Here is a 15,911-nt window from a genome sequence, read left to right as displayed (position 1 = left end):
TGTCTTGAGAAATATCAGAAAAGATACTGATTACTGCTCTTTGAAAAGTGGTTGGAGCATTACACAACCCAAAAGGAAGAACAAAATATGCATATGTTCCCCAAGGACAAGTAAATTTTGTCTTTTCTTGATCCTTCGAGGCTATCTGAATCTGATTGTAACCACTGAATCCATCAAGAAACGAAAAATATCTTTTACCAGCCAAAGAATCCAATACTTGATCCACAAATGGTAATGGAAAATGATCTTTTCTTGTTGCTAAGTTCAAGGCTCTATAATCAACACATACCCTCCATTTTCCTCCTTTCTTAGGGAATATTACCAAAGGTGATACCCATTGGCTATCAGAGATAGGATAGATAAATCTGACCTTTAACAACTTCTGCAATTCTTCTTTAACTATTTTATTTTAATGCAGGATTGATTCTTCTTTGCGGCTGTCTAAGTGGGCAACATTCTTCTTTTATATAGATACGGTGGGTGCAAACTGTTGGATCTATTCAATGCATATTCTTGTAATCCCATGGAAAAGCATTTTTATGACATTTCAGCAAGTCCACGAGGGTCCCCTTTTGAGTATCTAAAATATCTTTATTGATATTCAAACATTTATTCAAATCAACTTCTATCTTGATAGTAAGATCAATCTGGTTTATATTAGAAAAATGAGAAGTAGAGACTTCCTGCGGCAACAGGGTATGCAATATATCAGTGGTTGCAGGAAATTCTAAACCTACAATATTCGGTACCAACTCCTTCAATTGTTGTTCTTGTATCAACTCATTTATTAGAATTTTATAAAGAATTGATTCTTCATCATGTAATTGCATGAATGGCCCTTGATTAATCATCATAAGGTGATTAATAGAGTCAACTTCCTCAGATTCTTCTCCCAAAATAGGCCAAATAGCTTGCTATTGATCACACTGGGGTTGTGCAGGAGAATACAAAGCTAAATTTTTTGTAGAGTTCCCATCTGAAATAGTCATATCCCCTGATCTACATCCAATATATGCATCAGTTGTGGCAAGCCAAGGTCTTCCCAAAATTACTGGATATCCTCCCAATGTTGCCTTTGGAGATAGAATCGTAAAGTCTATAGGGTATTCCCAGAAATCCAAAATAACCACTACATCTTCAATCATACCATATGGTCTCACTATAGAGCTATCAGCAAGCTGTAGAACTGTGGGTGTAGGCCTTAGACCATTGATTTCAAGTTGTTTCATTACTTCTCTTGTCATCACATTAATTGCTACCCCTAAATCAATTAAAACATTTCTTATCTGGCTGCCATTAATGACTATACTTACAACATGACTACCTGGATCAGAATATTTTGGAATTGCAACCTTGCCTAACATAATATCTGCCAGTTGACCCATAACATGCACTGTTTGCAAATCTTTCTTCTTCCTGCCAAGTTCTTTTAGACATGCTTCTCTCAGTGCCTTACTATATATAGGAACATATTTTATTGCCTGCAACAATGGAATTTTAACACAAACATGTTTTAGTTGATCTATAATATCAAAGCCTTGCTCTTGTTCTGTGAGAAATTCCTTTTCTTGCAACCTCTGGGGAAATGGTGGTAAAATCTACTTCTGAGGTATTGTACCTATTGGATTAGAGATTTCTTGTTCTTCTTGTACCTTAGTGATAACTGGAGGAGATGCATTAGGCATTTTTGTCCTAGATCAAAGGTGAATATCACTTAGAGATATAGAATAGGCTGGGTATTGATTAAGATCAGCTGAATAAGCTTGTTGTTGTTGCTGAGATTTGATATTAGGATTTGGCATTGGTTGAGTGGGCAACTGGGTTGGTTTAGGTGGGACAACAGTAGCTGCAGAAGGAGGCATTATTGCAGGAGGCTGTGGCTACTAAATAGACTGTTGATAACCTCAAGATTGGGCAATCCATGGCTGACTCCCCCTCCATTGAGGAGTAGGTGTCCAATTCCCTTGAAACTGACTTCCTAGCCCTGAGGTGGATACCAATTCACTTGTGGTTACTGCCACTATGGCGTTTGATTAGCAAAATGCTACCCTTGGCCTTGAAAACCATATTTGTTTTGATAATTACCAAGATTTTGAGCATATGGTGGTTGCCATTGGTTATTTGGTACATAAGAATTTCCACTATAACCAGAAAAAGAAAGTGGATCCGGAGGCATACCTTGTCTTTGAAAATTTGGCCTTCTTTGAGCAACATAGAAGACTTTCTCATCCTCACCTTGTATTGGCTTGAAGTCGGGAACCTCCACATTTGCAACCATTTTACATCTGCAATCTTTCTTTCGTTGTCTACAATGAGGGCAAAATTCTGCAAGAAATGCATCAGCATCTTCATGCTTCTTTTTAGCTGAAAGCGTATCCAACTGGGTAGCCATATTATTTATTATGTCCTCCTTAAAGTCCTTCAATAAATGACTAAGTTCCATTCTAGAAAATCTAGTATCAGATGTTGATGAAGGTGTTCCTAGCTTGAAACGCTTATTCTTCTTAGAAGCAGATCTGGAATACTTCTTACAAATTTGTCCCATTTCAGCCCAAGTGGACTGTGTAATATCTCCTCCTCCCACAAGATCCAAAGAATCAGTGCATTCATCACTGATTCCCGTCAAAAATATCAACTTGAGGGAATCTTCATTTAGAGTACTATGTTTGGACTTCTTGACACTAAACAGAAACCTCTCCAAATAATCTTCAAGACTCTCATCTTCTTTTTGTGTCATTCTAAAGATATCATCCCCATGACGATTGGTGCCTCTACAATAATCTTTATATTTTGCAAGAAACAATCAATTCATCTCATCCCATGTATTGATTGTGCTACTACCCAAGCTCATAAACCATCTTAAGGATGATTCCTTCAAGGTGGTAGGAAATATTTTAAGACTATGGGCATCTGTAGTATACTCAAAACTTGTACAGAGAACATCAAACTCAAACAGAAATGTGTCTAGATCCTCTGTCACCAATCGATAGAATTTAGGGAGGGAAGAAGCTAGAATGTTCTTGAGATTAGCATTATCATGTTGATTAGATATGGGGAACTCAAACATTGGGTCTGGTGGTGGTGGTGGGTTATTTCCACTAGGAGGTAGGTTTCCTTGCATTGGACTTGTGGGGGTTGTTACTATATGAAATTATTCTTCTTGAAGTCCAAAGAGGAACTGAAGACTACCTTCTGGGAATTCAGATTCAAGGTGGTTCAAATTCTCTAGGGTTTGATAAAGTTCAGCAAAAGGATTTATATCTGAGGAATTATTTTATGCATGATTAGGATGACTGGGCAGAAATCTACCTAGAACATCTCTTCTTCACCTATGCATGCAGATTCATGAAATTTTTTCGAACAATCGTGTATGCCAAAAAAACAATTAACAGAAAATTGAAAAGACAATAACCATAACAGGTTCTTAGTTTGACACCATCCTCGACAACGACACCAAAAATGTTCAACCCAACAATAAGAATAATAACTCTAGTTGAAGTCTCAACCCGAAGTTTGGACATTCATTTGGTAAAGTCACTATTTTCATAGCTAGTGTTCATTTGATTGTCAACCCAGGGACGTAATACTTGAAATGGGTCTGCACTATATATGCACTAAGTTCCCATGATAGCTATTCTACATTACTGCAATAACTAACATTATGCGGAAAACATAATCAATAATTGAAACTATAGAAAGGCTACAGGAAGACTTCTGCATAAACTCATAAAAGCAATACTGGATAAATTCAATGCTGATAAACATAAGTTACTTTGTTCTGGCTTGGCTGTAGGAATAGTCAGTGGATCTGTTTCCAGTGGCTACAGGAACAATCAATGCAAGAATGTCTACTGCGGCTAAGGAAAGAAAACTAATTTTAATGAATGCATAGGAACACTCACTAAGTGGGCCCCCTTGGATGAGTGATACCAGGATTCCCGAAAACAACTCTTAAAAGATCAGAACAACACAATTTTATTCATCATTCTTTGAAAATCATTACATGGTTTTGCTTATGAAAAATCCTTTGCTCTATTCTTCTCCCTTTCTATCTAACCTCTCAGAAGAAGAAGAGCTTCTTATTAAAAAGAAATCATCTACAATAGACAACACAAATCATGCTGAAAAGAAGAGGTAGATGATTGACCGAGAAAGGAGAAAGCTGGAGTTATGCTATAGGAAACATGGATCTAGATGGAACCACAGTCATAACATACTATGGTGGTATTTATAATTTCAATATCCACTTAGGTTAGACATTGGTAGTATCGCTTGATTGCTCCTCTTATGCCATCCCTTACGCTTGCTCAACTTTTCTACAATTTGATCTTCAGTCATCTCTTGAGTATCCTTCCCTTCAACAGGCATGATAGGCGAACATCCACCGCAACATCATTTATTCTCTGCACTACAAAAGAAATAACATACAAGAACATACATACACATTTTATTTAATCAACACATCTATTAATTTCACATACGATCTTGCCCTAAATAATCTGCATGGCAACAAGAATAAATCACATGGCTGCAGGAATAAACTGGCAAAGATAAAACATGATTTAATAAGTTCAGGCTTAACATATGGAATACATATAGTCAACTTCCAATACCTCACTACTATGCAAACCAAAAGATGAAAAAAACTCAAGAGTTCCGAGGATAGAAATATGACAATGTCTCAACTCATCAATTAGTATTCAGTTGTTGCTTCTTGTGCAACTCTCCAAACTTATCACTGACTGCTTCATTGAATGTTATCTCCTCATCTACTTCCACCTCTATTCCACCTTGCTCGATAGCTATATCTTTAAAGAGGTCTTCTTGTTCTTGAGGATTTAAGACTAATCTCTCATTTAGCAGATCTTTTGCTTCATATTTTTCTTTCTCTTCTCCAAGTGGTTGATGTTGCTCGAGCTGATCCTCTTCCTAATCTGAATCTTATTCTACATTTCTAATAATCACCTCTTTAGTGCTGGACCTGAATCCTTGTATCCTTGATTGCCCTATGGTTACATTAATTGATCAGGATACAAGGGCACTGGTAACTGGAACATCTACCATAGTTGTTGGAGGAGGTTGAGCGGGCACATCTTCATTTATTTCTATTCCTTCCTCTTGCTCTTGAGTGACCTCTGCTTCAACCTTCCCTATAGCTATCCTTTGTGGAAGGACTTTGGCTAGTGATACTGCTCCTAATCCATCTATCACTCTGAGGTCTGTCACCTTCTTTATCAACTCAGACTCCCTCATCTTCTACTTAAGATTTCTCATTAAATCCTCATTGCTATCTTGGGGCCCCACTTCTTCATCAGGGTCAGTAGATGTATTCTTTCTTGAGTTTGATCTTGTCTTCCAGGCATACTCCTTATAACCCCTTGACTGAGGTACCCTTGAGGTAGTCTCCATTTATTAGGGAGAGGGCCTTTTTATCAATTTCTAGCCCTTTGTAAGCAACATCAAGCAAGTCTCCATCATCCCTAGGGTCTTTAGGGAGATTGATCTCAATTTCAAAATCTCTTATTTGTGGCACTGATAACCTGTTATGATTTTTCACTCTTACTTCAAAATTGTCCTAGAGGTTGGCCCAAAAATCCTCCAATCTAGGCTTGTGTCCCTCATATGCCTTAGGCATAGCTTACTTGAGCTTCGCATAGGGATCATATAATTCCCTAGCATAATTATATTCTTTTAGGCTCAAATCCTACAGCTCTGGCTCTGCTAACTTCACCACCTATATCTTACAGCATGCACTAATACATTTAGCCTAAAATTCTGATGAAGGTTTCCAACAGAGAAGGTATATTGTGATCAAACTTGATTTTTTTTTGAAAAATGCTCGATTTCATCGGAATTCTGACGATAATGCAACATTTGGTTTCGACGGAGAAGGAATTGACAATGACATTTGGGTTTTTTTAGAAAAAGTGCCCGCATTCATTGTAATTCTGACAACCGTGTGCATTACTTGAAAAAAAAAAAAAAAGACCAAGTCATTTCATAAATCCTGCCTCTTTACAAAATCTTGCCTCTCATTCGTCCCGCACCTTTTGTAGTGAACCTGTGGGTTTGATCATGGCAGGGAAGATCATTGGTGTGACAAACACGGCCACAGTGGGGAATAGGGGCATGAAGTACCATAGGCACAAAGTGCCAAGGGCTGGCACATAACCAGCGAGGATGACCACAAGGGAGTCCAAAATGGGCTGTGTAAACAGCAACGCCCGGGCCTCCATCAACAACAATAAGAGCTACGGACGAAGGAAGAAGTTCATCCGCAAAAAAAGCTACAGATGGAGGAAGAAGTTCACCTGCAATAAGAGCTTCCTCTATGCTATATATCTGACATCACTGCCATGTCAGGCTGGAAGTGGCAATGGAGTATGATTCGGTGGAAGTGGAGGCGGACACTAGCCGACATTGATCAATCAGTCGCTGGTAATGGGAGACATTATTTTAAATGGTATGAAAATTTTCCAACTATGGCTAGATAGATCCTGCTTTGGTTTTCATGAACCCATTGGAGTAAAGTTGATTGCATCTTCTGGTGTTAGATAATTTTTATTTTCCTCATTGTAGGGAAGATAGGTTGTGTACTTCATATTTTAATGCTTATTTTGAAGGAGATTGGATGTGTGGTGGACATTTATTTCAAATTATTATTGTCCTGTATCGTGTTTATGTTAAAATATGAATTTGCAGGTGCATGTAATGGTGCAAACTTTCAGTAGTAGATGTTGTTGTGGACAAATCTTTTACATATGTTTATTGTTCTATTCGAGTCTATATGAGAATTATGTAATTGTTAAAAAATTCCCATAAATAACAAAAAGATCTTTTGAAAAGTTTATTAAATATTTAATGATGTTGGAAGTGTTATTGGGTTTTTGGTTTAGAGGTGAATGAGTCTATTTGGGATCAAGTATTTTGACGAGGCTAAGAGCAAGGCCCTAATGTCAAAATAGCTTAAAATAGAGGAAGCTTGGATCACAACTCCAAGTGATTTGGGAAAATGATTAACCCTCAATTCTAGGCTCTCGATAGGTTTTTATCCTAAGACTTGTGCTCCAATATCAAGTAGATAAATGAATTTTATGGTTCTTTTCCTTTAGCATTGAGTATTCACCATTCCCATCATTGTGTTCCATGAAATGACATCTCTTTGAGGCATTCTGTCAAACAGCTCACCCGCTTTGCGGATGCTTCCACATTTTGCAAACATATATACCACAGTATCAACTCTCTATCCATCTTCGCTAGCTTCGACCACAACTATTCACTAGGAAATGGAAGGAAGGGTCATATCACTTTGAGAGTTTTCACCAAGATGAGTAGCCCAAGTATGGACCTCAAATCTTACAAGCCATGAGGATCCACTTGTAGTAGAGAAGCATATACTTGCATCTTGGGAGCTTATTAGGAGTTCACCTTGAATTTGGGAAATACATATAGAGGAGATAGAATATTGATCAATACACATTACCTAGCCTCATCATGCATAAATACAAGAGGTATAGACTATAGCAAGCACATATCATGAGCCAAAGGATCATATTTGAGAGTTGCTTCATTTCCAATCCTCTACATTTTTAAGATCCACAAATGGGGTTGAGGATAAGTCTTGTTTACTAATTAGCTTGGACTTATGCTTTGGGTTGCATCTATATGTGAGAAACCTAAAGGCATAATTTTCAATGCAATTTTTGAGAGGACTTGCTTCCACCTTGTGGTACTGGGAGGATAAAATGCACCAACTCACATTGGAAACCCTCTCCAGATACCATTTTGGAGTGCTTCAAAGTGTGTTCTATTTCAAAATATTTTTGACAGAGATGCATAGATGAGTTTCACAATTTACATAATAAGGTTTCATAGTGGCTCAACATGAGAGTTAGTTTTTGGAGCTCTTGTAGTTTGTAGATTACATTCAAGACAAGTTACTTGTCAATTATTTCATTAGGGGTGGAAAGCCCAAAATTTTAGTTTTCCTACACATGGCCAATCCAAATGACTTTAGGGTTGCTATGGAAAAGTCTCTTATGGAAAATGAGGTACATGGGAGGACACAAGAGGCATGAGAGAAGTTTTTAACCTTTATTAAGGGACTAAGGTGTCCATAGGCCTCCCCATCCTTCAAAGGATAATTTAGACTTACTATATGATTTACAAAGAAAAACCCAGTAGTATCAATATTAGGGACATAGGTCTACTAGAGCATAGTAGGGGCCATAGGGTAGTCACATTTGACCATCATAGACACAAGGATATTTTAGGTATGAGAGACTATAGGGCTATCAAGCTAGGCCTTCTATGACTCAACAACCTTTTAGGGGAGAATCTAGTGTTTTTAGTAATTAGGATTAATTTTGAGATAACAGATCTTGCCTTCATGAATTGATCCTATTTTATCCCTTTAACCCTGATTAATTTATTTAGAGTGTTTAGTTCCATTTTAATCCTTTCTTTTACAATTAAATATTATTAAAAAATTGTATTATTGTTCCAAATTTTGTGGATATTTAGGAGACACAAATAAAATATAAATGTAACATTCCATATTTTTGTAGGAGATATTGGGATGAGACTAATAGGAAGAGTAGTAAACATGAGTCACAATGAGCACTTTAGAATAAATCTAAACATTATAAGGAAGAGTAGCTTGGAAAAATAGAAGCGTAATTTATTTTCCAATATGCAAGATTATTACTTGGGAACGAATCTTGAAAGAGGATTGAAAAGATTCCTTGAGCTAACATTGTCTCACTTATCCAAAATTATGAGGAAGGATTCATTAATGAAATGGTCATTAACAAGATGGAGAGAATAATAATTAGGAAGAGATAGATTTCACATGCTACTAGGTGACTAGATTGGAGAGAAACTAGAGGCAAATCATTTAGCTTGGCCATGACACAAAGTCTTAGAATAGATGCCAACCTTGGTGAATGGAATGAAAATCCCAAACAATTAATGAGTGGTGAGACAAGTAGAGGCATCTATAAATTTTGTTTTGAATAAAATAAAGAAAAAATGGGACTAAAACCAAGGGAAATTCACATGGAAAGGATATGATGAAAATCAAAATAAATAGTTTGAAGATAATATTAGTTACCAAAGGATATTCCACTTGATTATTTGGTATATCATTACTATTTTGACAAATTTTGAAACCATTAAAGGTACCTTTTTCTTCTGTAGATGAGGCATTCATTCATGTTGAAGTTGTGATAGCTTATTTGCCTCTTTATAGACAACAAATTATCCATACGAATTATCATATATACTTGTAACCTCCATCCCAAACCACCTATTTCACTCTTCTTCCTTTGTGTACCTCTTTTATTCTTCCATTACCTCTTCACTTACCTAAATTCAATCCAAAACATAGTGTATATAGCATCAAAAAAATTCCATATTTGATTAATATTATCCACAACATATCGAAAAGACAAATATCACACTTACTGTGTCATTAACCAAAAATAATTTACTTACATATTCAAAGAGTTCAATAATGGAGAAACATCCATGCGGTGCTCTACACATGTCCTTGAAGGTTCAAGAAATACTTATCCTCTATTGGTCCAAACTTTAAATCACTTTCCATGCATGAAAATAATTGCAACCATACACAATTTCCCACCCAATAGATTCTCTCAAACTAGTTTACTATCTTAACATAGGGTCAAGGAAAAGCAGGCCAAAATAGGAATCCAAGTGTCTTATAAGCCTTCAAGACCATAGTGGTGAGGATTGAATTTCTTTCTTTAGTGGTATCTTTCTCTAGATTAATTAGTTGGGGATTCTATTAGGACCTTTTCCTAATTAAAAAAAATATATAAAGATTACATCCCTAAATATTGCATTCATAATAGAATAAATTTCTGCAATATTGAGACTAATTTCATAATAGATCTATAGTGATGAATAAAGAAATAGTTCATGTGCCTTATCTAAGCTTACATATTTTGCATGCATGTGTACCTGAGCAGTTGCACTACAACATCTATACTCACTAATCACATTTGGTTGGAAGTTTATAAATCCATTTCAAACACATCTTGTGCATATCCTACAATCATGGCATTCCATTAGATCGCGTTTCTTTGATGCATCTCACTAAACAGTTCATGCGCTTTCATGTCTATACTTCCACATTTTCCAAACATGTCAAACAGAGCATTTCCAACCATAAGCATCTGATATTAATTGCCCTTACCTTCTTCTTTGATGGAAGCCCATACTTTGTTCCAAAGCTCCCATTTTGGCATAGGTAGAGAGTACGTTGGCAAATAAAACTGATCGAAATGGAAATCTATTTGTTTCATTGACTGCATTGTGAGGACGCTTATGTATTTCATCGACAGCATAAAGCAGGAAAGGACATGAGAATATCTCCTCGGGGAGGTATTTTATGATAGTTGTGAGGTAGATGAGAGTTTCTTATGCTATTTGCTTTGTTCTATGCAGTCAAATGTGAGAACATTGTTTGAATTCAAATGCTAACGGTGATTGTCTTTTTAATGGAAATAGATGGGAAGGGACGTCAAGGGAAGGAATGGGCCCACAACACACCTAAGCAGTCAAAGCTTAGTGTGTGTTGTTTAAGGCTGCCCCCTTAAGACATCATAATTGATTGGCTCTTCACTCCTAAGACCTTCAAAAGTCTTTAATGGCTTCATTGAGTCCTTTGTCTTCCAAATGTACCTGTACCAACTTGAATTCTCCTTCAATGCTTGATTGCCTGTTCACTTGGAATTGAATTGATTTTATAACTAAGAGATCACTTGAATTGTAGGTAGACCCCTTCAAATGATAGGGTAGGCTTCCTTTTATACCTTATACATTTCTTGAAAGCATTTTATCCTGATGGCTTTAAATTAAAGTACTTTCTCTTCTATCTGGTATTGATGGAGCAAAGGTTGCATTGCATCATCCTAGGATACATATTTCCGTAGATACAAGACAAGTTAAATATATCCCAGGTCGATGCAAAGCAACCTCTGCTCTAGAGATCACCAAAAAATAGAGAAAGAACTTTAATTTAATGCCATCAGGATAAAAGTCTTTAATCAAGACAGATAAATGGTATGCAATTGGATCTATTTGGAATGCATTACCCAAACACTGCAATCGATCAGTCACCTTTGAAAAGAAAGTGGTATGATGAAATATTTAGACATAAAATAGATGAAATGCACTCCATACTACTGCTGCACAATATTTTGGTTGATGATATTCTTAAAATAGTAAAGGAAGGTGTATGGAACAACCAAATTTTGATCATTATAAATAATGAATATTTTAAGATCCTTTTACGATATGTAAGTTGAGAATATTTTATGAAAGGTCCCTAAATGAATACACTTTAAACTGATTTTAATATACCTTGAAGTGTGCAATATGGAAGGTTTGTATTCTTAATCTCCTGCCCATTTCTTAATTTAAAAGATGATATCTTTATTAAATATCTTTATTAACTTGATTTCTCCTTCAATTCTTGATGAATGCTTGATTGCATGTTCACTTGGAATTGAATTGATTTTATAATTAAGAGATCACTTGAATTGTAGGTAAACCCCTTCAAATGACAGGGTAGGCTTCCTTTTATACCTAATATATGTCTTGAAAGCATTTTATCGTGATGGCTTTAAATTAAAGTACTTTCTCTTCTATCTGGTATTGGTGGAGCAAAGGTTGCATTGCATCGTCCTAGGATACATATTTCCATAGATACAACACAAGTTAAATGTATCCCAGATCGATGCAAAGCAAGCTCTGCTCCAGAGATCACCAAAAAATAGAGAAAGAACTTTAATTTAATGCCATTAGGATAAAATTCTTTAATCAAGACAGATAATATTTGAGTTTGATTGTCATCATTTACTTTGCCAAATTCTTCACACGTAACTCCTGAATCAATTTCCCACTCACAAGAATTTTATTATGTCTCAAATACAGGGAAATAGAAGGCTTCAAATAGAAAACTTGAACATGCAACTAAATCCATTGACTAACCGAAAGAACAAAATTAAGAAACGGTTTGATCATCTGAGAGATGTTGTAGACTTGCAACTCACCAGCTAAGTTTTTGTGGGTAAGAATTTTTGTATATATTCTTTATAATAGCCTATTATATTGATTTGTTAAATTATGCATAATGGTGTGGGTCAAATGACTTTGCCATCGATGCATGAAAGCATTGAACGAGTTCTACTTTTAAAAATTACATGAAACATTTTTAATTTATTTGATTCAGTGTTATTTGCAAAAAATGATTATCAATGATGTTTCCTTTCTCCAAGAATTGTCTAGGGTCTTTCCATCAGATAATATGTAACATCAAATGACTAAATATTTTCATTACAAATGCTTATTTAATTTAATTATTATCTGAGTGTGAATTAAAATTTATATCTGTATAAAAGCAGAACATACAAGTTGAAGAGTCATGTGCAAGCAAATTTCCTAAAAAAAAGCAAGCAGACATTATCTTGAATGACATGGAAACAAGCTCATCAGCTGCCTAGAAGAGAGAAATTGGAGAATGGAAGAGGAAAGTTTTTAAGGGTTATAATTAGATAGATAGTATGCAATACAAACAAACAATGTCTGGAGTGTCTGATGTGACATCTCTAATTTATGTCCAGAGAGACTAACTGATTTTGGAGTTCCTATGAAACCTATTGGTCCACGCTTGGAGGAAATCAATGTGTTCATGCAAGGAGAACCTTTTTTCTATTATGAGAATGATACTTTTGCACTAATGGATATTTGGAAGTCAATATCCAAAAATTTCTATAGTGTGGAACCAAAGTTGGCAGACTCAAAGTAATTTTCAGCTTTCAGAAGACCAAGAGGTTATGTACAAAATCTCCCAATAGAAGGAAAATTTCAAGCATTACCTCTCCCCCCCATGACTATTTAGGAAGCACTTCCTCAGACAAAGGACTACTGGCATCCATGGGATCAAAGAAAAAAAATTGAAGCATAGACTCTAGACGATGTGGTGGTGTCCTTCATGAAGAACTCTACACTATAATTGAAAATTCACGAGGGAAACTGCAAGATAGTGAAGAGAAATACAATCTTGAAAAGTGGGAAGAATGGATCTTGGTTTGGGTGGGGCCAAGTCAGGTGGATCCTCTAGAGGTTGATGAGATAGAAATTATATTAGGATTTGAAAAAGATCACACTCATGGAACTTCATGTGCGAGTGATCGATTGTGGTGTTTGGGTAATGCATTCCAAATAGATACAGTTGCATTCCAAATGGGTAATGTCTTGATTAAAGACTTTTATCCTGATGGCATGCAACTATATCTATTTGGAATGTATTACCCAAACACCGCAATCGATCACTCGCACATTAAGTTCCACGAGTGTGATCTTTTTCAAATCCTAATATGATTTCTATCTAGTCAACCTCTAGAGGAGCCACCTGACTTGGCCCCACCCAAACCAAGATCCATTCTTCCCACTTTTCAAGATTGTATTTTTCTTCACTATCTTGCAGTTTCCCTCATGAATTTTCAATTATAGTGTAGAGTTCTTCACGAAGGACACCACCACATCATCTAGAGTCTATGCTTTAATTTTTTTCTTTGATCCCATGGAGGCCAATAGTCCTTTGTTTGAGGAAGTGCTTCCTGAATAGTCATGGGGGGGAGAGGTAATTCTTGAAATCGCTCTTGTATTGGGAGATTGTGTACATAACCTCTTGGTCTTCTGAAAGCTGACAATTATACTTCAAGTCTGCCAACTCTTGTTCCACACTATAGAAATTTTTGGATATTGACTTCCAAATATCCTTTGGTGCAAAACCATCATTCTCATAATAGAAAAAAGGAGCTCCTTGCATGAACACATTGATTTCCTCCAAAGTGTGGCCCAATAGGTTTCGTAGGAACTCCAAAACTAGTTAGTTCCTCTGGATATAAATTAGAGACGTCACATCAGACACTCCAGACATTGTTTGTTTGTATTGCATACTCTCTATCTATTTATCACCCTTTAACACTTTCCTCTTCTTTTCTCCAATTGCTCTCTTCTAGGCAGCTGATGAGCTTGTTTCTATGTCATTCAAGATAATGCTTGCTTTCTTTCTTTTAGGAAATTTTCTTGCACATGACTCTAAAGCTTGTATGTTCTACTTCCGTATAGATATAAATTTTAATTCATGCTCAGATAATAATTAAATTAAATAAGCATTTGTAAAGAAAACATTTAGTCATTCGATGTTACATATTATCTGACGGAAAGATCCTAGACAATTCTTGGAGAAAGGAAACATCATTGATAATCATTTTTTGCAAATAACACTGAATCAAATAAATTAAAATGTTTAATGCAATTTTTAAAAATAGAACTCGTTCAATGCTTTCATTCACCAACGGCAAAGCCATTTGACCCACATCATCTCTCATCATCGGAATTCTGATGACAACTAATAGAACGTCCGACGAGGATGCTGTATATCTAACGTCACTGCCATGTCAGGCGATCATCAAGGAGCAATCATAACATCCATTGGAAACCCGACGGAAATGGCATCCTTAGAAATTCTGACGATGAGTTTTCGATGGTAAAGTTTGTCAGAAGACCGATGTTTGGTCATCGCAAATCCAACAATTAGCCGTCAGAAATTAGGCCCAAATGTACTAGTGATGAGAAGTATCCAATAGATATTAAAAAATTAATGCCCGTTTTGTGCTTAGACGACAAGAGGGATTGGAGGCCTAATAATTGCCTAACATATTCTAACAAAACTATCATGTCATTACAATACCTGGGAAGCAGCATTAGGTTCCTAGTGGATAAACCAAGATTCCCACTCTCAGATAATAGCCATAGCCTCCAGGCTAATCCGGTATCTTGTATCTCCTGTTAGTTTAATTATCACTGGAAAAATGAAGGCATCATTGATTCTTTTGAAATGATCCTTTGCATTGACTAGGGGGAGTTGGGAATAATATTCTCATACCTTCTTTTTTCCTTCTTTATCCCCTAATTGACCCTCCACCTATAAGCTTGGGAATTTGCCATCTCTCGCGGCAACCCAAATGACATAAGATATGAAGAATAATTTCTTAGTCTGGTGGACCTCCTTCATTTGCTTGCAGATTTTGTCTAAGAGGATATGAGGCCAATCAAAATATTACTTTCCCACCAAGATGGTAGTCATGAACTAAAACATCCATGGATGAAAGTGTTTACAATCAGGCTTGCCAAAGGCCCTGCTTAACATGATAATCAGGTCTCTTTGAGGCTTCTCAAAGTCTTCTCTAACCAACCAGTTCTCGTTCATATGCCTTTTGTTTATAGTGACTTTGTCATTCCATACCTTTAAGGCTTCCTCTTCGATTGAGAGGAATATCTCATCTCTGGTTGGGATACCGAACATGAATACCAGCATGTCAGGGGAAAAATCTATGACTATTTTTCCCTATGCGTCAGTGCACTTTCTGGTGTCAGGGTCGTAAAATTGGGCAATTGTCATTATGAATTCAGGTACCTGCACCAATTATGGAAATATGGTCGCCTCTACTAGGCTTGATCTTTTAATTCTCTTGTGTGGGGCCTCCAATATTGGCTTATCCAGCTGGGTTTTGATACCCTCAATTTTAATATGGCCAATCTCAGTGTCAGTGACCCATTTTACTTGATCGTCCAACTTTGAGGTGTACACCTATCCTTGATAGTGGTATTTCATGGTCACTAGAAGTTGATCAATATCCTTGCCTCTTTTGTTGGAAGATGAGTCCATATAACTGCTTGAATCTACAAGAAGAAAGCAAGTTTCAGTTCCTTATCCAAAATATTAAAAATTCATTCACTTTGGGACTTCAGGGATCCGGAGTCTCGGGGTAGGAAGTTTTTCCATTTAAAATAGGGTCCGGAACTCCAGGGTT

This window comes from Cryptomeria japonica, chromosome 1 (genome assembly GCF_030272615.1).
Source record: "Cryptomeria japonica chromosome 1, Sugi_1.0, whole genome shotgun sequence".
Taxonomy (NCBI): Eukaryota; Viridiplantae; Streptophyta; class Pinopsida; order Cupressales; family Cupressaceae; genus Cryptomeria; species Cryptomeria japonica.
This window is presented reverse-complemented; position numbering follows the sequence as displayed.